The sequence below is a fragment of the Tachyglossus aculeatus genome, chromosome 18 (genome assembly GCF_015852505.1).
Source record: "Tachyglossus aculeatus isolate mTacAcu1 chromosome 18, mTacAcu1.pri, whole genome shotgun sequence".
Taxonomy (NCBI): domain Eukaryota; kingdom Metazoa; phylum Chordata; class Mammalia; order Monotremata; family Tachyglossidae; genus Tachyglossus; species Tachyglossus aculeatus.
The window spans coordinates 35,855,340-35,880,236 of record NC_052083.1 but is presented as its reverse complement, the minus strand read 5'-3'; the positions used below and the strand labels follow the sequence as shown (position 1 = coordinate 35,880,236).

General features: G+C 44.8%; 1 protein-coding gene across 11 annotated transcripts in view; it reads right to left on the bottom strand.

Annotated features, from left to right (window-relative positions):
* Positions 1–24,897, bottom strand: part of PTPRF (protein tyrosine phosphatase receptor type F) — a 311,983-nt gene that overhangs the window by 145,071 nt on the left and 142,015 nt on the right. The gene's annotated exons all lie outside the window — the stretch shown is intronic.

Sequence of the window (24,897 nt, the reverse complement as noted above, 5' to 3'; positions counted from 1 at the left end):
ATAGTAATAAAAGTAATTTATCCTATCTCTACCACTAAAGATTCTGGGGAGAGAGAATCAGAGCTGGAGCAGGTACTGGTGTCACCAGCTAATCTCCAGAAGTGAGCAGGTGCTTTGACATAATGAAAAGAAGTTAGTGAGGGTGGGAGATGGAGACTGATAAAACAACTGGGTCCTCCAGGCAAAAATCCCCTCTCACCCACCCACAGAATGAACTGCTTCAATATTATACAGGGTCACGGAACGGGTAGGGAATTGAGAAGGCTAGCTAAGGTATCCTGATTTCAGCGCTCAGTAAAAATAATTGACTGACTGATTCCCAGCAAGGACAGCACCTGAAATCATCCAAAGCAGGTTCTTTGAAAAACTCTAGGTCAAAGATTCCACCAAGTTCCCTGGATATCTATTTCTGTTTCACTCAAGTTCTTCCGTGAATGAGCGACAAGCGTCAGAGCAAACATATTTGCTAAATGTCATATGATTAAATATCTTCTGAACTTTTTAAAGTATAAAATGTCAACAGGACCAATTTTACAAAGTCCAACTTTCTTTCTCCTCCTCCCAACTCTGTCCCGTCACTTGTCTGCTGTGTGATCTTGGGCAAGTCACTTTGCTTCTCTCTGACTCAGTTACCTCATCTGTAAAATGGGGATTAAGACCATGAACCCCATGTGGGACAGGGACTGTGTCCAACCTGATTAGTTTGTATCTACCCCAGAGCTTAGAACAATGCTTGATACATAGTAAGCGCTTAACAAATATTCTCATTATTATTATTATTATTATTATTATTATTATTATTATTATTATGAGCATACAATCTAGAGGGGGTTGGGAAACAGAAATAGATGCTGGAGGGAAGAAGCACAACATGCCCATTTTCTCATAGCCTCTTGGAACTATAGTTTGTTGAGGAGATATGGGGCCTGAAACAGAACTGACTTGGCAGAGAAATGCCCCCAAATTGGGGGAAAATGGCAGCTATAAATGCAATATAGCCCAGTACTACTAACAAGCAAGACACTACCTCAAATTACGAATGCATGAGTGGAAAGAATGGGCCCTGGGAGCAGGCCTGACAGGCACACAGTGTATTATTATTAATAATAATAATCATATTTACTAAGCACTTATTGTGTGCAAAGCACTGTAATAGGCACTCGGAAGAGTACACTACAACATCAAGCACATTCCCTGCCCACAACGAGCTCACACAGATAGTTCTCCTGAATTTTCACACTTGGGCCAAGGCCCTGCTCATGAGCGATCCTGGAAGTCATCCTGGTCACTCCTCAGAACTGCAACCATAATTAAACACCCGGCACCAGCAGGTCATGGTCAGTGAACTGTTCAGAGCATTATAAACCATGGGCATCAGGAGGGCTGGACAAAGCAGTTGGTGGTTTTGTGGCGTTCAACCTCCAGCCATTTGAGTCTCCAGAACTAAGCCCCCCGCTTCCCTTTGATCGAAACAGAAAATTCCCTATTCTCCCTCTCCCTCACTCCCTACCAATCCCTCCGGACACTCAGACATTTTCTTGGTGCCTGAAGCCCATGTTATTAAACCATTGTGCATCTTACATAAAGCACCTTGAGATGTCTTGGTATGATAAGGTGATCTATAAATTAAAATCGTTGTTGCGGTGGGAAAGCTGCTCTTACTTAGAGGAAATATGACCAAATGCATTAGTTAGGCTGCTGTTCAGCCAGAGGAACTGAGGCGCAGCAACCGAGGCGATTTGGGAACAAAAGAAAAAAGCAAGAATGCCTCCTCAGTTCAAAATCAACCAGACTGAGTTAAAAAGTACATGCCATTCCACCAAGAGCAGATACTTTCCTCTCAAGTGGTTATCTTTTTCTCCTCTAGCCTGACACCCACCTGTCTCTCTCTGCTCCTGCTTTCCCTCTCAACCAGCTTCATTTCTTCTTCTGGATACAGGTCTACAGCTCCATTTCCCACCAGCTATTCCCTCCCACCTCCAGCCTTCCCCACCTCTCTTTCTGAGGCCTGTTTATCCTTTTACTCCCTCACCATTTGAGGGCCATCAAACTTCATCTGCATTTGAATTTGGCTTTTCCCAGCAGGGGATTGGGGGGGGGGGGGGGCTTTTGGCAAGCGGAGAGGTTTTTCTGAGGTTTTGTATGACGCTCTCCACAGGTTACTTAAAAGTCACCAACAATTTCCAGAAAATGACCAATATCATTGCAAGCAGAGAGGGGTCAGAGAGGGTGTTCCTCCTGACCCGTTTCACTGCTGCTGCTTCTTCACCCCAAGGCGGCTTTTCTGTGGCACCCTAACCAACCTCCCAGCAACCACTGACATCCTACACAGAAAACTCTAAGGACATACTGGGCCAACCCAGTGGCAAAGTTGTCATCATTTCTTTTAAGTAACCAGAGAAGCTCTCTCATCTTGCCCTGGGAAGCACTGAAGCCACGTGCAGAACTGGTTTTAAATACACCATGCATGAATGTGCTTAAATGTCTCCAGGAGGCACCAGTGGGCTCTTTAAAAAAGAATAAAATGTTCCAGCTCTCATCTTAACCTTTGGCAGGTTTGAAACTAAATCTTTTCCTTCCAATCAAATGTAACTCCTGATCAAGTGCCTATTGACCCCCTCTCGAAACTCCCGAGGCTCATGGGCACAGCGAGAAGGCAACACATGAAGGAAAAGGGCAGTAAACGTTTCCAGACTATTTTTGGAGGCAAGACAATTAGTGAAAACTCTAATAACACTGTAGTCTGGCAGAAGAAGGAAGGGGACGGGGCTGTGTAAATCTGAACTAGCTCTGCTCCCTCTTTCCCCAGGAGCCATTGCAAGGGAACTTGTGCAACCAATCACCACATTTTGGATGCCACGGGCAGGCTGACTTGTTAGGACTCATGTGCTTTTTAGAAAAGTTAATTGAGAAAGAGTAAAATCCACATGTGAACACAGCAGAGGAGCAAAGAGAACAGGCATTGAACTATCTTGTGAGGTTCTGGGTATCCTAATTGCTACCCATTCCTTGCAGGAAGGAAACAATGGTTTTTATTGAGTGCTTACTATGTACAGAGCAGTGTCCTAAGCATTTGGGATCGAACAATACTATAGAGCTGGTAGACAAGATCACTGGCCACAAGGTGCTTGCAGACCAAAAGGGGAGACGGACAATAAATTATGGATATGTACTGTAGGCTGTAAGCTTGGGGGGTGAGAAAGAGTTTGAGAGTGGGGTGACCATCCAGGGCTTCAGGGGTACAGATCTAAGAGCATACATAGGTGACAGAGAAGAGACCTGGGGTTGACCTTTCTGGGGAAGGAGGTTATTTTAAAGTTTGTCCCTTCCTTGCATCGCAGGGAAGAATTACAGCACCAAGCTGGGGACAAGTTAGCTATAATAATAATGGTATTTGTTAAGCGCTTACTATGTGCCAGGCACTGTACTAAGCAATGAGGTGGATACAAGCAAATTGGGTTGGACACAGTCCCTGATCCACCTGGGGCTCACCATGTCAACCCTCATTTTACAGATGAGGTAACTGAGGCACAGAGAAGTAAAGTGACTTGTCCAAGGTCGCACAGCAGACAAGTGGTGGAGCCGGGATTAGAACACATGACCTTCTGACTCCGAGGCCTGGACTCTATAATAATAATAATAATAATAATAATAATAATTATGGTATTTGTTAAGCACTTACTATGTACCAGGCACTGTTCTAAGCGATAAGCTCTAGCCACTACACCACGCTGCTTCTCTATCCCTGACTTTGCATTAGGGAGGAAAGGATTCAAATCCAGTGAGTGTCCGATTGCATTTACTGAATCTACCCCAGTGCTTAGTACAGTGCTTGGCACATAGTAAGAGCTTAATAAATACAACAATTATTATTTACCTGCAAGGTACCTAGGAGTTGGACCCCCTCTCCTCCCCAATTTCGAGAGCTGGAAGTTCCCCTTCCCACCAGCCTCATTCTTCCTAAACAACTGCCCAAGAGTATTTATTTACCCTGTGCTCCTTAGCACTGGACTGAATTTTATCCAATATGTAGCTGAAGCCCATTGAAACCCTCTCTCAATTTAAGCTCTAATGAGAAAATTGGCTGTTTCCAATCTCTTGGTGATATTCCTTTAAGTGGCTGTACAACAATTTGGCATCTCCTCCCTTCCCTTCCCACACTAGCCCATATAATGGGTCAGTGTTGCCAAAGAATGTTATCTCACAGCACTTAACCTACATATCCAAAATTCCCTTATTTATAGTAATATCTGCCTCCCCCTCTAGACTGTAAGCTCATTGTAGGTAGGGAATGTGCCTGCCAACCCTGTTATAGTGTACTCTCCCAAGAGCTTAGTACAGTGCTCTGGGAACAATAAGTGCTCAATAAATATGACTGATTGAGTGACCTTGATGCCTTAATGCTAATTGGTGCTACTGAGTTTTGGAGAGTACCTGTCCTCCATCCCTGAAACACAGGCGAGTTTAGGAATTTCGGAGGGCCTCTTGGGTATTCAACCTGGCTTCACCATGCATCATCTCCATGTAACCAAATCTTCTCTGTGGGATGCCAGCTTTGGCCCATATCCCAGCTCATTTCATCCTCTTAAATGGATTATTCCTTTTCATATCTGTCACTTCTTGTTTGCCTGCTCGTTCCCAGGTTACTTTCTCCATTTAGGTAAGGTTGCACTAAATTCTAATCTCATTCCCCTCATCACAAATGAACCTTCTTGGCTTCCATCTCTTTCTGGATGAGATCAGTAAATTCTTATGGAAGTTGCCAGTGATTGGAGACACAGAGCAGATGATCTGGCAAGACCCCAAAAGTGAACTCTGGCTTTGAACTGATCACGTTTCAAAACAAAGCCGCTCCTGAAATTTCTTCTGCAGACCCCTAATCACTGTTACTATCCTGAGGCACTAGGGATCGCAGACAATATTCAGGTGGCCTGGTCCCTGCCTTCCAGTTCGCATTCCAACAGGGTGAATGACAAAATGGAAAGTTGCCCTGTAGTTTTATTTTCTTTCTCCACTTTTTTGGGGAAATGGGAGGGATAGGGTGAAAAACAAATGTGTGATTCTTAGCAGTGATACGAGTTCCCTTTTCACTTCCTCCAAAGGTTGTGCTAACCTGAGAAATGGCAATATTAGGTCAACCCAATGGCATGCCCAGACCTGAATACTGCCTCCAAAACTGGCCACGGGATGCTTGGAAGAATCATGCATGGGTTGCTCTCCTTGACATCCAAAACTAGGAGACGAGGTTTTTGAGATAGACAGGGCACCAGCTTGTTGTAAAGGGAAGGAGATGCACGAGAGAAGGTGTGAACATGCAGAATTGGAAGAAGGGAAGCAATGTCTGACTGGGGGCCCAAAGAGAGACTGAATGGCAATCGGCTGCCCTTTTAGTTCTGAGACTCATCGGGGGGTTTGTGCCTATGAACGGCAGATCTCGAGGTGATCGGGGAAGTTCTGGACCACCTGCGTAGGGATCTGGATTGTGCCGGGCAAAGGGCAGTCAAGAGGCTGTAGATGTCTGCATGCACAAAACCACAATCCAGCTCTCAAATGTTACCCTCTAACCAAACTAGAATCCAGAATCTAGTCCTAGAATCTTCAGTCTCATGGAGTTGGGGGGTTTAAGACTCCCTGAATTGAACACTAGTCAACAACCTGAACATGTTTTAGCTGATTAGCTAAACTAGTTTTCTTGAGGTTTGAATTATTGCCTTTTCATTTAGGTTTTTTTAAAAATCAAAGCAAAAGTCCTATATTTTTCCTATTTTAACAAAGGGCAATATGTGATCAAACAATTCCATGAAGTACCTCAGTTTAACCAAAACCTTAGACTGCAATAAGAGCCTACAGTCAGAACTGCTCACGTGCCCAATGGAAAGCACTTGACACAGTTCTCCAAACTTCCCAAAAGAGTCCAGCCACTAGGAAGATTTTGGCGCTGGCCTAAAGTCATCTAGAGGAGAGGTGACATCCCAAGCACGGTACAGTGACTTAGCCTGAAGTTGGGTTACCAGCTTCATTCAGAAAATGATGAATATATTGTGATATTTGCATAAAACAGAGAGCAGAGGCCCTAGCCCTACCCAGAGTAAAACTCCAAAGAATGATTACCCATCAAAAGCACTTCAAAAATAGCACCTATGTCAACAGAATGATGATTTCCTCTAGAGAGGAAGCATCTCATTAATGAGGTAGAGGCAAACTGGATTCTGAGGCGAGGGACTGAACCACTATTTATTGTCTTTGAAAAGAGGGATTTAATGTCTTTGAAGACAGCAAAGACAACATGGCGTAGTGGATAGAACACATGCCTAGAAGTCAGAAGGTCATGAGTTCTAATCCTGGCTCCACCACTTGTCTGCCGTGTGACCTTGGGCAAGTCACTTTGCTTCTCTCTGCCTCAGTTACCTCATCTATACATGGGGATTGAGACTGTGAGTACCACATAGAACAGGGCTGTGTCCAACCCTATTTCCCTGTATCCACCCTGGTGCTTTGTACAGTGCCTGGCACACAGTAAGAGCTTAACGAACACCACAATCATTATTTAATCCTTGGAGGTAATTTGAAAGGCAGGATGCTTCTATAGTGCTCTGCACACAGTAAAATCTCAGTAAATATGAGTGAATGATTTACTAATCCATGTGTGTGTGTGGTCTCACACACTCTAAGGATTCATTGTTTTCTCCGTATCTTCTTCATCCTATCATCTCGGACTCTAACAGCGGATCAGTCACCCAAACCTCAGGTTGATGGCTCTGCTGAGAACTCTCCCCTATTTCACCTTCCACTTTGCCTGCTTAGTTCACACCTTCATTAACTGGGTTGATGACCCCAGGTCCAGTAATCAGAACCTACTGCATTGCATAACACCCAAATCAATCAGCTCTGTTCATCTGCAAAATTCTAAGGATTCCCTGTTGGCTCAAGCAAACTTTGGTGATGGTTTGGCACTTCACCTCCAGAATCCCTAAGAGTAAGGCCAAAAATTTAAACAAAGCCTCACAGAAGGAAGGAACCCCTCCCAGAAATGGCTGCTGGAGAAGAGTGTGAATACTGCAGTTTGTCTCAGAACCCGGCTTTTATCCTGGATTTTTTTTTTTAGCTGAAAAGTACCACCACTTATTGCATTCTTTTGTTACATCAAACTTGGCATTTTAAAAGCTTGTTTTGTTTTTAATCGGAGTGCTGTTTTGAATTTGTTTTAAGATGAATGCAGCTTTCACTCCCATCACTGGTATTCAATCTGGCAGTTTAGCTCCTCTGCTATATTCTCACTCTGTACAGTGCTTATTAGGCTATTATGGCTCTGAATCAGGTAGGCTGACTGCGTTTTCGTTGTTCAGGGACTTGGTTCTGCATTTCTGGTAGCTGTTTTTTTAAAATTACTTAAACGTAAATGGCATCCCTTGGTTTTACAGATCAGAACATCGCCAGCTAAAGCTCACTTTCTCTTCCTACTCACGTCGGCTTTCTGCCTCTTTGCTCACCAATGTCAGGACACACTTTGGATCACCGCTGAAAGGAGTTCCTGCTATAAGTCTCTGCTCTTCCTGCTAAAATCCTGGGGGCTTTCACTTCCATTGGGATGAAACTATTACATAAGAGGTCAGCCAATGCTAATCATCAACGATTCCCTAGATGGGAAGGAATTTCCAGAGATCCCCCCCCCCCCCCCCCCCCCCCCGCATTTCTAAGGGATGAGACTCCTTCTCACATGGGATAGGTGGATGATTCTTCTCTTTGTGAGGACCTTAAGAAGTGGGATTTCAGAACGTCCCTTGCCATCCATTCCAGGATGAGGGAGGGAAACTCGTTACCCATTCATTTCTGCTGCATCTCCGGCTCTAGGCTGATTCTCATACACTTTCCCCTTCGGCATTATCACTGTCAGGCCCTTCCCTTTGATGATTTTTTTTAAAAATTTTTGGTATCTGTTAAGCACTTTGTATGTGCCAGGCACTGTTCTAAGAGCTGGGGTAGATACAGGGTCATCAGGTTAGACACAGTCCATATTCCACGTAGGGCTCGCAGTTTTAATCCCCATTTTACAGATGAGCTAACTGAAGCACAGAGAAGTGAAGTAACCTGCCCAAGGTCACATAGCAGATAAGCAACAGAGTCAGGATTAGAACCCAAGTCCTTTTGACTCCCAAGCTCATGGAATGCATGGCTTAGTGGAAAGAGCACGGGCTTGGGAGTCAGAGGACACGGGTTCTAATCCCACCTCTGTCACTTGACTGCTGTGCGACCTTAGGCGAGCCACTTAACTTCTCTGTGCCTCCATTACCTCATTTGTAAAATGGGGATTAAGACCATGAGCCCCACGTGGGACAACCTGATTACCTTGTACTTACCCCGGCACTTAGAACAGTAATAATAATAATAATTATTATTGGTTAATTAATTTTGGTAAATTCTCTAGTGGGAGGTGGGACATAAACATGAAGAGTTGCTGCTGTGTAGAGAGCTGAGCCCAGGGGACAGGAGCAAGAGGGGTGGAGGTGCCAGGGCCCCCTCCAAGGTCTCAGCTCATTATGGGCAGGGAATGTGCCTACCAAGTCTGTTATAATGTACCCTCTCAAGCGCTTACTACAGTGCTCTGCCCACAGCACACACTCACTAAATACCATTGACTGATTCTGATCCACTTGGACAGGACAGACTGGTCCTTGGATTTCTGGATGAAAGCAAGTCGGGTAGGAACCCTCAGGAATAAATGAGAAGCCCTATCTGGAGTGGGTGGAGAGTTTCTAATGGTCTGGCATTCATTCATTCAATTATATTTATTAAGCACTAACTGTGTGCAGAGCACTGTACTAAGTGCAGAGAGTGGCACCAACATTAAGGCCTAAAGTTTGACATTTCACTGGCATATGCCAGGTCATTCTGATTCCTTCAAGGAGGGGTGCCAAAATGCTACAGAACAGCCCCGTCCAAGTGATATAACACCTCCTAGCTTAATAATTCTCTGCCCTCCTTATGTATGGTTTTCCTTCTTCCTCCGCAGCGCTGAACCTCCTGTTGCTTATTCTCTCATCAAGCAGGGAATGTGCTGTCGGCCAATGATGTGTTTTCAGTGCAGCCTCACTCCCAGTCAAGAGGTTGACAGGGCAATCCTGGTACCTGTCCCAGAACGCCTCGAGTATGCAGAAGGAGACAGCTCGGTCCAGGTTGCTAGGGATTCTTATCAGTTTCTAGGATTCCACCCATTCCTGTTCCCATCTTATCAGCTTCAAGCCTGGCAGGCTGAGGATGATGAATGCTTCCTCTAAGCTTTTCTGATCTTTTAATAGGGCTGGTGGTTCACTGAACTCTTTCTTGGCCCCTTGGCAACCAGGAATGTGGTTACCAGTCACTACAAGGAGATCCCGCCTCTTCCCAGGATTTAGAGGTGCATTTCCTAAACTCCAGTCTAGGGCTGCAACCTTCATGCAGAACTTCTCTGCACACTCTGAGCCCTGGTGAGATCTAATCCTGATATAGCTGGAAACTAGTCTTGGATCCTACTGGGGAAGTGCCTTTACTTTCTCAATTTTAGCTCAGCCTGAAAAACAAATCTAAAAAGGCCAGCCAACTGGGATGAAGTATGAAAGGCATTTATTGAGTTCCTACTGGGTGAAATGCACTGCACTAAGCTCTTGGATGCTAGGAGAGCTTGTCTTCTGGCACATGTCTAAGTCTAGACGGGGCAACAGAAAGCCAAGATTGACTTGAGCTGACTTGCTTTCCCCACCTGGAGAGAAGGATGGTAGCCCTCCCAAATGCAGTGGCTTTGGCACCTCCACCCTAACACCAAGGAGTCTCCACACAAGTCACTTCTTCTCTGGGCCTCAGCTATCTCACCTGTAAAATGGGAATTTAGGCTATGAGCCCCACATGGGAGAGGGATTGTGTTCCATGTGATTGGCTTGTAACCACTCCAATGCCTGGCACATAGTATTTAATAAATACCAAAGTTATTATTATTACTACAAGCTGAGTAGGCATTCCCTTCCCTCCTCTCTGCCTTCTTTTACTCTTCCTCCAGAAGTTTGAGGGAGAGGAACCCCTGGCTTAGTGGACTTGCCTGGGGGACAGGCTCAGCAAGGGTTCTGAAAATAGCTGGCTAGCATGGCGAGAAAATGGCAGTGCCCACCCTGACAACTCCTGCTGGTTTAGGGCACTCCGACACCAGTTCTAGGCTGAGACCAGATGTGATTGTAAACGGGTTCTGAACATAAAGCTCTTCTGTGCGCTCTGTCCTGGAGCCTCTGTGACAAGATCGAGATTCGCCCATCATTCACGAGTATCTCCATCATCAGGCTGTCCGGGGACAAAGAACACAGAAACTTAAACACAGCCCCAGGCCACCAGGTACATGAGATTCCAGAGTCTGCACCTAATTCCAGGATTCAAGGGTTAATTTTCCCAAATACATGATCCAGGGCCTCAGCACTCTCAACTCAAAAGACAGTATTTTCTTTAGGGAAAGGCCTGAAATGATTTATTTGATCAGAAACTGAAGGCACTTTCTCTTGTTGAGCGTCGATAACACTCTCTCCCTCTGACAGGACAGCAATCAAAGAATCCAAATCTGAGCTCCAGACACCATTCACAAGTTAATTTTGGGATCCATTTCCCTAATTGCCTAAAAAAATTATAGAAAGAAAACTGTCTGTATGTGATTCTACAGTTCTTTGCTCTCCAAACTGAACCATCAAAAGGAACTGAAAAAGATGTTGACAAATCAATGGGAATTCAGTGAAGAGCAAGCAAAATGATGAAAGGCTGATTTATGAGAAAAGATTAAAGGAATTAGTCTAAGAAGAGTTTAGTCAATGGGAGAACTGAGAAGGGGCAAGGCCACAGACACGGAAGAGGGGTCAACAAAGGACATGGGCTAGGACTGAACTACTTTACTGAAGGGTGAAGGGCTTCAAGGGCAACTCTGGAGCAGGATCTTATTCACCAAAAGATGGGGATGTAGTTGTCTTCTTTCTTTTCCCTGGAACTTGATGCCTGGCCTCTAACTCAAGGAGTCACATGAATGGAGCTCCTTCCCAAGCATCCCAACAAGCAATGGGGCTGCTGAAACTTCCTTCCCCGGACACGGCGGCACTCTCCCCCCGTGTCAATCCTCGAGAGTTTCAGACCACTCAGTGAGAGGCGGGATTAGAGTCAGGGGACCCTCCTTTTCATTGCCTGCCCCTCACAGTATTAAAAAAGAGTCCCATCAACCCCCCCACAAGACTCTAACTTTGGCCATTTCACTTTCTTCCTCTTGTCCTGATATTTTACTTTTCGGATGTTGATGATGCACTGGTTGGGAAGAGACTGTGCCTTCCGAGTGTCACGTTTAGAGATGTGAAAGTTTGGAAAATAATATTATCGTTATTTCCTCCCTTTATGCCCCAATGGAAAAGTGGTAAATTTGAGTAAAAAATAAAACAATATTTCCTTTAGGAGTCATAAATGAAATGCTTTTCGAGACAAATGAGGTTCCTGAATATTGTTAGAGTTTCTCTTGAATGATTTTTGCTTTCTGTGTCCATTTTCTAAAAATATGAATTTGTTCTTACTGGATTTAAGATTTCTGATATATGGAGGAGGTTTTCAGAGCATAGAAAATAAAAACCTCCCATTTATTTTCTGCTGATAGTTGCTTTTTTCATCTTTTTTTCTATAAGATGACCTAGGGAAAACTAAAGAGATGCTCAGAAACCTCAGGGAGCAGAAAGTAGCCTGAACTTCATCTGTAACAATATCTAACAATATTATTAAGCCCTAAGTGTAAAGGGGAAGTGGACATGGGAGAAGGTTGAGAGCTTGGCTTGACTCCATAAAGGACGTCCTCTCTGCATATACACAGGTGGAGGGGACAAAAGGGAGTGGAAGGAATTTGAAGTGCTTAGTACAGTGCTCCGTACACAGTATGCACTCAAATACCACTGAGACCAAAATGCTCCCATTTTGAATGTTGAGTTACTCAAAAATGTTGAGCGTTCAAGCCTGAAAAGAATATAATCATGACTCCTCAAGAAGCTGGGCTCTTTCTGAGTGTGAGTGTTTGTGTGTGTGTTTGTGTGTGTGTCGATGAGGGACAGCACAGCGGGGAGAGTCAGAAAGTGTCAAAATCTAATATAGCTGAGACGTGAATTGTAAGATCACAACTGCCATTAAGAAGCACATCATAGTTTGGAAATTTAAGGGCAGTTGCTCATGAACTGTGGAAGGATGGAGACGCACGCTCCGTGTGTTTCTGCTTTCATCTTGCACCTCAGATTGATGATCGCTGGTGTCAGAGCTTATCCGCACGGAGCTGCTGAGCACGGCAGCGATCCTGCCGCCAATCTGATCCAACAAGGCCAGATAAATCTTTGGGATCTGAGAGAGGAGATGGGTAATGTTGCAATAAGTCACAGGTCAACAGGTCAGCTTTATAGGAAAGAAAGGAGATGAGAAGCTGAAATGAAAGTTTAAAATTTAGCCCCATCTTTACCTCAACATTTAACCAGAAGACTCTGGCCAAGAAGCAGACTTAACCCAAGCCGCGGCTTGGTAATCCACGTCCTCTAATGATACACTGTGGCCGTCTGATCTGGTTCAGATCTAACAATGTGTCGAAGAACGCAAGCCAAATTGCCCAGATGAATATCTTCAAGGTGGTAAAAAGGAGGCCCTGTCAAACGAGGGGTGGAGCTACATCAATCCAAGTGCTGCGATCATTGAAACACTGTCAGATGCTAATGCGTCAAATAACTGTTTAAATCAATCATTAAAAACTATAATTCAGTGGCTGTGGTGGAGACAAAATTGACTTATTTTCATTACTAGCCATGTTTTTCAAATTTATGAAAACCTCATTTGCATGAGAATGGGATGGGTTCTCACAGGGAGCTAAGAGGGAGAGGTGGCGAATATGGGGTACTACCCTGTGCCCCAATGGGATGACACCCCATGTCCTTTTGGGACAATACTGTAATAATAATAATAATACTAATGATGGCATTTCTTAAGCGCTTACTATGTGCAAAACACTGTTCTAAACGCTGGGGGGGATACAAGTTGATCAGGTTGTCCCACGTGGGGTTCACAATCTTAATCCCCATTTTACAGATGAGGGAACTGAGGCTCAGAGAAGTTAAGTGACTTGCCCAAGGTCACACAGCAGACATGTGGCAGAGCAGGGATTCTGACTCCCAAGCCCGGGCTCTTTCCACCGAGCCATGCTGCTTCACTGATACATACATACCCACATCTCCTGTGACAGAGACTGACACACCTACCAGCAGATGCATTCTGAGAATAGAGAAGCCTGAAAGAGTCCTGGTAACAGATGTAGAAAATGTAGTAATAAAGGTATTTATTGAGGGTCCACTGGGTGCAATTTATTGCATTAAGCACTTGGGAAAGTTCGACGGAAGATTAAGACCTGTTACTTAACCACAAGGAGCTTACATTATCATGAGAGAGACATAAAAATATTAATATGGAAATCAGAAAAAATTGATTATACAATCAGATTTTCATTGGTGCTAAGGATGGGAATGAATAAATATGAAAATGTTTGAAATGGTTTGTGGATTGATAAGATTTAGGCTGTTGGGAGTTAATCAATCAGAGTAGGTTTGTTGGAGAGGGTGGGACTTTAGGAAGGCTTTGAAAATGGAGAGAGCTGGAAGGTTTTTTTTTTTGGAGGCGGGGGAGAGTTCCAGGCAGATCAAGCAATCGTATTTATTGAGCACTTACTATGTGCAGAGCACTGTACTAAGCGCTTGGGAAGTACAAATTGGCAACATATAGAGACAGTCCCTACCCAACAGTGGGCTCACAGTCTAAAAGAGTGGGCTCACAGTGCATGGGGATAAATTTGCTCAGAGTGAGGTACAGTTAGAAGACTGGTTTGGGATTTTACATTGCTAAAATCCACCCCTTACTCTCCACCTAAATTGCTACCACATTAAACCAAGCACTTATCCTATCCCACCTTGAGTATGCTATAAGCCTCCTTACTGACCTCCCTGCCCCCCATCTCTCCCCACTCCTGGGTCACCCACCCCAGGGGGTGCCACTCTGTTCAGCCAAACCTCAGGCTAGGGCCAAAAAGACTGGGACCATGCCACTACTGTGACTTGACTTTTAGTTCACATACTATGGTTACCAACAAGGCCAATGCAGGCTGTTCCTCCAATACCCTGAACCTATTTATGTATTTATTTATGCATGTATATTAATGCCTATCTCCCCCTCTAGACTGCAATCTCATTGTGGGCAGGGAATGTGTCTGCTTATTGCTACATTGTACTCTCCCAAGCACTTAGTATAGTGCCTTGCACTGTACAAAGCCCTCAATAAACACCATTGACTGAACAGATGAATGAATGAATGAATAATCCACTTTCAAAGTTTTGCCTGATGGATCTGCTTCCCTCGGTAGCACAGAACAGGTCAGGAACTCTGCGGTGGGCCTCAAGCACTGGGTATCTATCCTCTATCAATCAATCGATCAACTGTATTTACTGAGCATTTACTGTGTGCAGGGCACTGTACTAAGCGCTTGGGAGAGTACAACACAACTAAAGTCTGTAAGCTGTTCGCAGGCAGGGATCACGACCACCAACTCTATTGCATTCTACTTTCCCAAGTGCTTAGTACAGTGCCCTGCACACAGTGCTTGCTAAATACCATCAACTGACCGTCGGGTCTTAGTTGGTGCCAAAGGTAGTGTCAGAAATGGCATCGTGGGCTCTGCCAGGGACGAAGCAAAAGAAGAGTGTTCAATGCAGGGTCTGTCTTGCTGAATGCTAAATAATAGATGAGGATGAAAAGTTGAAAGGACAATGAATTTATTACATTTTTTCTCTCAGTCCCTCTGGATTGGAGGGAGGGGATGGAGAATGGACTGAACATTATGGAGAAAGAGTGAATTGTATGCATTATTTGCAAGGTTGTTTGAACGGGAGTGTGTGTATATGTGTGCTTGGTTATGGGTGTGAGTGTTTTCACTTAGGCTTCTTTTGAGATCACAGCTGTTTCTGAGTTTGAAGTGTGCTGCTGTGAGGTTGATGGGGTCAAACAACATTCAGCTGAAAGGCTCTGCTTTCCAGGGGTGTTTCTGTATGCTTGGCACCAGTTTGGGGGGGCACATCCCCGGCCAGAGTCATTAGTTTTTGCCAGGGCTGTGTCTGAACAAAGATGCTCTTTTTCCTTTTGTACAAATGCTGCAGCAGCACACCTGCTACTTCAAACAAAAGCTTCCTTGAGTTCTAGTACCTTGTCCTCTTTGGACCCCCATCACTGGGTCCCCCAAAATTTGCCTTTCAAGGTTTGGACAAGACCTGGATGGTGAATGGGTGGGGGTCTGGGGGCACTAGTTGTCCCACATCTTCTTTTACTCATTCTCCACTAGGCACTCCCAATATAGCAGGGGTTTTCTCTAGAAATCTAGAAAGCTCCATATGGAGGTCACGTGGAAAAGCTGCGAGGGATTAGATTTTTGGGGCTGTTGTTGTTGGGCTGATTTCCAACACTTCACTGTTTGGGAGCAGTCTGGCTGACAGTGCAATGAACATGCTAAGTGAATCGGAGAGGCAACTGATGACCCCAACCCAAAGGCAAACTTGCCTGGCTCAACCATAATTCCCAGCATCTAGGATGCTCTCCGTAGACAGCTAATTTCTGACTCGCTCTCCTGTTTTCCATAACTAGAAACCAAGCAGACAGCTCCCATGCAGGGAGACCTATCCCACACAGGGAGGAAGAAAGTGCCTTTTCTTACAAGTAGCTCCCTATGATTGTCTCCTACAGCCATGTGGCCTGAAAATGAAAGTTTCCCTCTTTCAAAAGAGATAACTGTGAGAATGGGATCCAAATCCACAATTTCACTTACCAGCCTTTGGATCTTTTGAGATCTTGGTCAATCCTGTCTAACTTCAATGGTTCAAGTGGTCCTGGGTGATAGTTCACACCTCTTACACGTGTATATGAGTGTCCCTTCATTTCTACTGATAAGTACGTAGAGATGTGACTTTTTAAAAACGATAATTTGTCAAAATGCATGAAAATACACAGAGTATGGGCAAAAGTAAGCCCATATTCTTCTGGTTTCTGATCCAGGTCACAGTTAAGAATCACTGTAAGCAGGAAGGAGAGGGCAGAGCCTGCAAAACCCTCTAATAAATATTTCTGAAAGCTAGTGCCATGTTTGAACCATAATAGCCCCTAGGTAGATTATCATTATCATCACCAGATTATCATGGACATTTTTTTTAGAAGAAATACGCTTAGATCACTGCTTAGACTCGTTCCCATAACTGATGACACAGCCCGTATTCACAATGTTGTTTCAAGCTCAACTTTGATCAGTTTTTGCTGATTTACAACACTGCTGCCTACTTTGAGATGGACTCAACAGCATTAGACAGTGTGCAATGAAGAGCCTCACTAAATTTCTACCAAAAGCTGAGGTTCCATCGGCGTACGATTGCAGGCAATGGAGTTAAAAGGATGAGGTCATGTTTGCTAAATCATTTATCCCTTCAATTTGTCCTATTTAAACTAAAGTCCCTTTGCAATCTGGATTCAAATTCCAGGAGCAACTGACAAGGCTTGGAGAAATTACTGCCCCTAAACCCACAGCACATAGCTCATCAGGACACTGCAAGATTAAAAGACCGGAGATATCTGGGTAGCATTCAGGGTTTGTTAGAAAAAAGACGCTGTGAGGAACTTTATAAAAATAATCTCTACCCGGGATAAGATTCAATCAATAAATGGTATCTGAGTGCTCTGTGCAGACTACTGTACTAGGCGCTTGAGAGAGTACGATTCAACAGAGTTGGTAGGCACAATCCCTGCCCTCAATGAGCTTGCAATCTCGAGGGCAGTCTAGATTGTTGAAAATCCCCCCTACTGCTTTGAGTCAGTATAGTATCGGGTACAGCTCAGGATTTGAGAGTGAAACGAGAAGCCACATTTACCAAGGATGTTGGATTTTGGATCGATGCAAGACAAGACAAAGGGAGGGTTTTTTTTTTTAGCAAGTCACCTACACACCAACCCCCAGCAGTTTACAAAGGATGGGAACGGAGCTGGCCCCTCAACCCCCAACGAAATCTCAGCAACTGCTTCTGGGGTAATTCTAGGGCTGGTTTTTTATCCCACCACACATGCTCCAAACAGGAGCCCTGAGACTCCTCAGAGGGGCTTTACTGAGCGGGGAAGAAATGAGGACAAGGACCTCCATACACCTGCACAAAGAAAACGAACCATACCCTCAGATCGAGGCTAGCATCCAGGAAGTTTGGGGAGGCTTGCACAGGAGACAGAGGACAGCACAGGTAACAAAAATCTGCAGAGAATCTCCTTTTAGCCTTAAACTTCTTGTCCAACCAAACCCCTTCAAGGCCTGCTACCTCTGATAAACCTCTTTAAGTTCCTCTACTATCTCTGACACACTGCCCACTGAGAGGCCTCCAAATTGGCGAAATGCCCGCAAAGTGAGCAGTGGGAGGACGAAGGAAGAGAAGACAGGTAGGGGAAAATATACAACCCGGACAGACGGTCAGTCTGCCCCTGGGAAATGGAAAGCAGACGGAATTCTTCCCAGAACTATACAGCTGGTTGATGGGCAAAGCAACGCCTGAGTAGGATCCAGAAAGCTGCAATTCGAGACCTAGCCCCGTCACTGATTCAGCAATTCCTGAACAACTCCACCCACCCAGCCCAGTGCCATCAATTTCCCCTGCTGAATTACGGGTGGGATCAGAGTTACTCTTAATGTGGGGAGTCACGACATGATGAATAGATAGGTTTGCCCATATTTATTACCCTATTTATTTATTTAACTTGTACATATTTATTCTATTTGGTTAATATGTTTTGTTTCGTTGTCTGTCTCCCCCTTCCAGACTGTGAGCCCGCTGTTGGGTAGGGACCATCTCTGTATGTTGCCAACTTGGACTTCCCAAGCGCTTAGTACAGTGCTCTGCATACAGTAAGTGCTCAATAAATACTGCTGAATGAATATCTCCAGGTGACTTCTGAGCCTAGGGAACAGAGCACTCTAAAAGGACAAGTAGTCTGATGATTTTAGAGTGTGGCGGGAACAGGTCATATGGCCATACCTTATTGTTTCCTCCCTGGCTGTTTGCTCTGAAGGGATAAGAAGCACTGAAGAATTACAGGGTACAGGAAAACAAATAACCCCAGGAAAATAAAACTGATGGGAAGAAGCATTTGAGAAGGGGCAAAGTGTCATCAAGACTTGACCAACGTAAGAACACAAGAGAGGATCTGTTTTGACTGAAGTTGAGAAAAACTGCTCCTACTGACACAAGAAAAATAGGGTTCAAAGAAATAATCTCCTTCCTATTATTTTAAGAGAAGTGAATAATAAGGAGATATAAATTCATGGAACAGAAATACATTTAAACCAGTACAATGTATTCCATACAGCTCCAATAATCAGGACATTTGCTTAATTGGTGTGTTTGCTTCCCCCACTATGTGTGCCAATTAAGATGATTGTATCATAGGAAGAGTGTTGAGGTTGTGAACCATATTTCACCAAAAACCTGTATTACGTAGGTGGTTTTTAAAACCAGCTATGGTCGGGCTCCATAATGCTTCTCCTTGCTTTGTGTGGGGGATGGAGGGACCTACATTAAGTGTTTGGGATCAACCACAAAGACGTCCAGGCCAACTGCAGTCGTGCGTTCTCAATAGAACGCCTTAAAAAAAAATGAAGATGATCTAACCAGAGAAGGACTGAGAACAGAGAACACCCTACCGACTTGTTGAATGGATCCCAGTAGCATGGTCTCCGTGTGAGAACAGAGTTGTTTACATGAGAAAGGGGGACATAAATCATTCCTGCACTGTAATAAATGTAAAGTGCTAAAGGTTCCATTATGCCATTTATGGACTGCCAGCTGGATTGGCTGCGAAATGAAATCAACTCAAAAAATCTCTCTTCACATACCTCCAGTTTCAGTTGGGGGCTTGGAATTTATGTCCGTCTGTCATTCCAGGGAAATATTAGCATGGGACTGTGGTTTTCCCATTGCCAGCTATTTACTTCTAGTAATTTAAGACATTAGTGGCTCTGACAGCAGTTAAGAAGGACATTCGAAAAGCATCCTGTCTTGTGGCCATTGGGCTTGGAAAGCAATCTGTTGTAGCTCACAAGTAGAAGAAGGGATTATCAATCAATCAATCATATTTATTGAGCGCTTACTGTGTGCAGAGCACTGTACTAAGCGCTTGGGAAGTACAAGTTGGCAACATATAGAGACAGTCCCTACCCAACAGTGGGCTCACAGTCAGGTATCTGCTGCTCTGAATAGGTAACAAAATGGAAGTTAGCCATATTATTGGCTGAAAGGCAGTTGTTACTTCACATTTTACAACTTTGAACTACAAGTCTGGCTAGCCAGAATTTTAGAACATCATTAATACCATTTAAGAAAAAAAAAATCACTATTCTAATCTCAGCCAGATGCCGTAGTGTGAAAAGAATCAGAATAATTCACACCTCATTACAGTGATAGCCTTCAGTTTAACACCACGTGAAGGATGAAGTGAAGGATAATTGGAACAAACAATTAGCGGCTCAAGATTCCGCCTGTACCAAATTTGGGAGGCAAAGCTTTAGATGGGATTACAACCCTAAAGCCGGTCACCCTACTTTTCAATTCGGGGCCCCATCCTCCCGGTGTCACACAGGAAATGGACAACTGTTGGGTTTAAAAATATGCTATAGGCCCCCCTCTAAATATTCTGGAGGCCTATTTTTTAAAATATTAAAATGAAAGCTGCAAATTTAAAACGGACTGGTTAAGTTTCACCTGGAACCCCAACAGTACCTCCTTCTGTTAGCTTTAACTCACCAGAGCCTTAAAACAGAAATCAAAATAAGGAGCAGGCAGAGCCCTGAAATCTACAGATTGAGGCTCGTCTAAAAAAAAAAAATGCTTCCCTCCACTCTCCATTACCCTTTTTCTCCAATTAGGCAACACTGATGCAACTGGCAACAGCTACAGAGGCCAGCAAGCAGCAAATGCACTGAGGTTATGAGAATGAGCAGACCCTTGGGGTGGATTTAGGGAAATTAGTACAAATTAGCAGAACTTCCGATTACAGGGTCCTTTGGGGAAGGGAATCACATCTTGTACTTCTTCTGAAGTCCCTCACCCACCATCTCACACAGTATGTGCACAATATGTACTCCATAAATATTACTAAGACTGATGATGTTTTCTCAGGCCGGGCCCAGTGACCGTTCCCTACTTGAAGAGTTGGCTCTCCTACTTCAAAGGTTGCTGGGCAACAGAGAGGGTGTAGGCGAGACAGGGCGATCCGTGAAGATAGCGGACATAGGTTCCCCATCCATATTCACGGATCAGCATTTCCACCCTCCTGATGACAAGGGGAGGGAGGGATCATCATCATCATCATCATCACCAATCGTATTTATTGAGCACTTACTGTGTGCAGAGCACTGTACTAAGCGCTTGGGAAGTACAAGTTGGCAACATATAGGGACAGTCCCTACCCAACAGTGGACTCACAGTCTAAAAGGGGGAGACAGAGAACAAAACCAAACATACTAACAAAATAAAATAAATAGAATAGATAAGTACAAGTAAAATAGAGTAATAAATATGTACAAACACATATACATATATACAGGTGCTGTGGGGAAGGGAAGGAAGTAAGATGGGGGATGGGGAGGGGGACGAGGGGGAGAGGAAGGAAGGGGCTCAGTCTGGGAAGGCCTCCTGGAGGAGGTGAGCTCTCAGTAGGGCCTTGAAGGGGGAAAGAGAGCTAGCTTGGCGGATCCCTGTGCAGCAGACAAATGGCAGCAAAGCTTGTGACTCCCAGGCCCGTGCCCTATCAATCAATCAATCGTATTTATTGAGCGCTTACTGTGTGCAGAGCACTGTACTAAGCTCTTGGGAAGTACAAGTTGGCAACATATAGAGACAGTCCCTACCCAACAATGGGCTCACAGTCTAAAAGGGGGAGACAGAGAACAAAGCCAAACATACTAACAAAATAAAATAAATAGAATAGATATGTACAGGTAAAATAAATAGAGTAATAAATACGTACAAAGATATATATATATATATATACACAGGTGCTGTGGGGAAGGGAAGGAGGTAAGATGGGGGGATGGAGAGGGGGGCGAGGGGGAGAGGAAGGAAGGGGCTCAGTCTGGGAAGGCCTCCTGGAGGAGCTGAGCTCTCAGTAGGGCCTCGAAGGGAGGAAGAGAGCTAGCTTGGCGGATCCCTATGCAGCAGACAAATGGCAGAAACCTTGTGAATCCCAGGCCCGTGCCCTAACCCTATGCAGCAGACAAATGGCAGCAAACCTTGTGACTCCCAGGCCCGTGCCCTATCAATCAATCAATCGTATTTATTGAGCGCTTACTGTGTGCAGAGCACTGTACTAAGCGCTTGGGAAGTACAAGTTGGCAACATATACAGTCATCATCATTACCATCAATCGTATTTATTGAGCGCTTACTGTGTGCAGAGCACTGTACTAAGCGCTTGGGAAGTACAAGTTGGCAACATATAGGGACAGTCCCTACCCAACAGTGGACTCACAGTCTAAAAGGGGGAGACAGAGAACAAAACCAAACATACTAACAAAATAAAATAAATAGAATAGATATGTACAAGTAAAATAAATAGAGTAATAAATATGTACAAACATATATACATATATACAGGTGCTGTGGGGAAGGGAAGGAGGTAAGATGGGGGGACGGAGAGGGGGACGAGGGGGAGAGGAAGGAAGGGGCTCAGTCTGGGAAGGCCTACTGGAGGAGGTGAGCTCTCAGTAGGGCCTTGAAGGGGGGAAGAGAGCTAGCTTGGCGGATCCCTATGCAGTAAATGGCAGAAACCTTGTGATTCCCAGGCCCGTGCCCTAACCCTATGCAGCAGACAAATGGCAGTAAACCTTGACTCCCAGGCCCGTGCCCTATCAATCAATCAATCGTATTTATTGAGCGCTTACTGTGTGCAGAGCACTGTACTAAGCGCTTGGGAAGTACACGGAACCCCAATTGACCCACCACCTGTCACACGTAAAGGGGAAGGGGAAAGAAGGAGGAGGAGGAGGAGGAGGAGAAGAAAGGATAAACATTCTAGAACTCCCCCAAGTAATCTCAGGCCACATGAGCAATCACCCCTGGGAGATAGGAACCCAGCCCCTCACTGTCCAACGAGGTCCTCTCAAACTCTCGATTCAAAGGAGAATGAGCAGAAGAAGTAGGAAGCAGCGTGGTCTAGTAGAAAGAGCACAAGCCTGGGAGTCGGAACATTGGGCAAGTCACTTCACTTCTCTGTGCCTCAGTTTCCTCAACTATAGAAATGGGGATTCCATACCTGTTCTCATTCATTCATTCAATCGTATTTTCATATTCATATTCTCCCTCCAACGTAGTCTGTGAGACCCCATGTGTGACAGGGACTCTGTCTGACCTGAATGAATTGTATCTAACCCTGTGCTTAGAACAGTACTTGACATATCATAAGTGCTTAAATACGAGAGAGACCCACCCCTGAACCACCTCCCTAGATATTAAAGAAAAATCTAACTGAAATCATCCATAGCAGACCCTGGAGAGGAGAAGTCATCAGAGCCCACATGGTGGATGGCACTTTTTTTTAATGGTATTTGTTAAGCATTTATTATATGCTATGCACGGTTCTAAGTGCTGGGGTAGATACATGTTAATCAGTTTGGACTCAGTCCCTGTCCCACATAGAGATCACAATCTTAATCCCCATTTTATAGATGAGGCTCAGGGAGGTGAAGTGACTTACCCAAGGTCACACAGCAGACAAGTGGTAGAGCCAGGATTAGAACCCAGTCCTTCTGAATCCCAGATCCATGCTCCATCCACTAAGCCACGCTGCTTCTCAAGGAAACTGAAGGCAAATAAAGGCAACTGATCCTCCCTCTGTTTTCAAGTGAGAAGGAAGGTTTTGCTTTTCTGCTTTTAAAGTGACAAGATTCACAATCTGTTTCCAGAATGCTTCTGATTTCAGCTACTTTTACAAGTACCACTGCCAAAGCCTTGGCTCCTATTGGGCATCTCTCCACAGAGATGTAATCCCCTTTTCTACTTCCAGAAAACTTCCATATGCTTTCATCACAACTTCCAAAGTCAATGCTCGGGTGGCTAGGAGCCAAGGGGGGATGAAGCCAAAATCCCCAAAGGAGAGGAAATAGAAGAACCTGGCAGAGGGGTAACTTTTCATTTTCAGCAAGGGGTTGGGGGCGGAGAGGGGCTTTGAACTTGGGTGGGCAGAGTGAAGAGAGGTGTGAGAGGCAGAGCTTTGTGGGGACAAAGGAAGAAGTGGAGGTAAGCAGATGAAGAAAAATGGAGGGGAAGGGAGAAGAGGGAAGCAAAAGAGGAGGGAGAAGTAGAAAGGAAGCCAAGGGAAGAGGTTCCGGTACCAGCTTTCTTCTGCGCCACAGAGAAGGCTGCATCCCACCCTGCTTCCTTTCAACTTGGCAGGAAAGAGAAGACCCACAGATCGAGGCCTCCACAAAAATCTAAGAAGGCTACTGGCACAGCTGCTGCGGCTGGGGGTGTGTTGTGAAATCTGAGCCCCGAGGAACCTGAAATTCTGCTCCTCTAGTCACAGCACCCTACTGATTTTGTTTTTGCTGATTGGCTGTGTCGAGTTTTAATATTTCATCATTCCTGATCTGTCTGTCTCCAGTCCCTTCTCCCCTTTAATACTTGTAGACTGTGAGCCCCACAAGGACAGGGGCTGTTTCTAATTCTCACCCAGTGCTTCGCGCACAGTACGTGCTTAACAAGTAGCATTAAAAAAAGAAAAAAACAGAGCCAGGGAATTGGAGACGGGGCTGATTACCAACAGGAGGCGCCAAAAGCAAACACTTTTCTCTGTCTCCCTACCCGCTACACTCAATCCTCACTTTTAAGGCACTTGATGCACTGGTGACTATCGGAGAGGATCACAAAACAATTCAATTTGAGGTGGCAGAAGTCTACGGTTCCATCTGGAGGGGAATGGGGTAATTCAGAAGGAAGATGTGAAGGGAAACTTTGGGAGCAGTCTTGGAAAAAAAATTTAATTTCCACTTCCTATCAAGTCACAAAATGGGGTTTAGACATGACAAAGGGTACTAATTCCCAGGGCAAAGACTATTAATTAATGGTATTTATTAAGTGCCTACTATGTGTAGAGCACTGAACTAAGCACTCGGGAGAGTACAAAAGAATGGAGTTGGCAGACACACTCCAGGCCCACAATGAGCTGTCCTTACTGGCCCTCTCTTCTGAAAAGAGATCTCTCTTTCTCCCCTGGACAGGAGCTTGCTGATTCCCTTTTCAGCTGGGCCTGGTTAAGGCCAAGGTGACAAAGGCCCCATGAGACTTGAATTCATTTACTAACCAACCTACTTGGCTGGGCAGAAGCATCCCCATCACTTGTGCCCAGCATGGGTCAGCAATCAAAACATAATGCCTACTTTCCAATGAGAGCAGGCATTAGCCTGGCATGGCCCTAGGAACACTCAGACCAAGCTCAACAGGTTGTGCTTTGTACTAAAATGGAGACATCTGAGCTGAATTCCACCCCCAGTGTGATACAATCTATTTTCTGGTCCTTTGGCAAGATGGTGAAAAGAGAGGCCACATCCATCTGCTTAATCCACATTTCTCAAATCAAATCTCTCTTGCTCTATCATCATGTCTTCCTTTGACTACTAAGGTCCCTCTAATTGGACAACCCACTGGAACTTTAGACATGATGTGCCCAAACGAACTCCTGATCTTGCCTCCCACACCTCTTCTCTTCCTAACTTTCCCAGTTGTCCACACTCACAGCCTCCTCCCTGGCTCCAGTCATGCAATCTTAGTGTCAT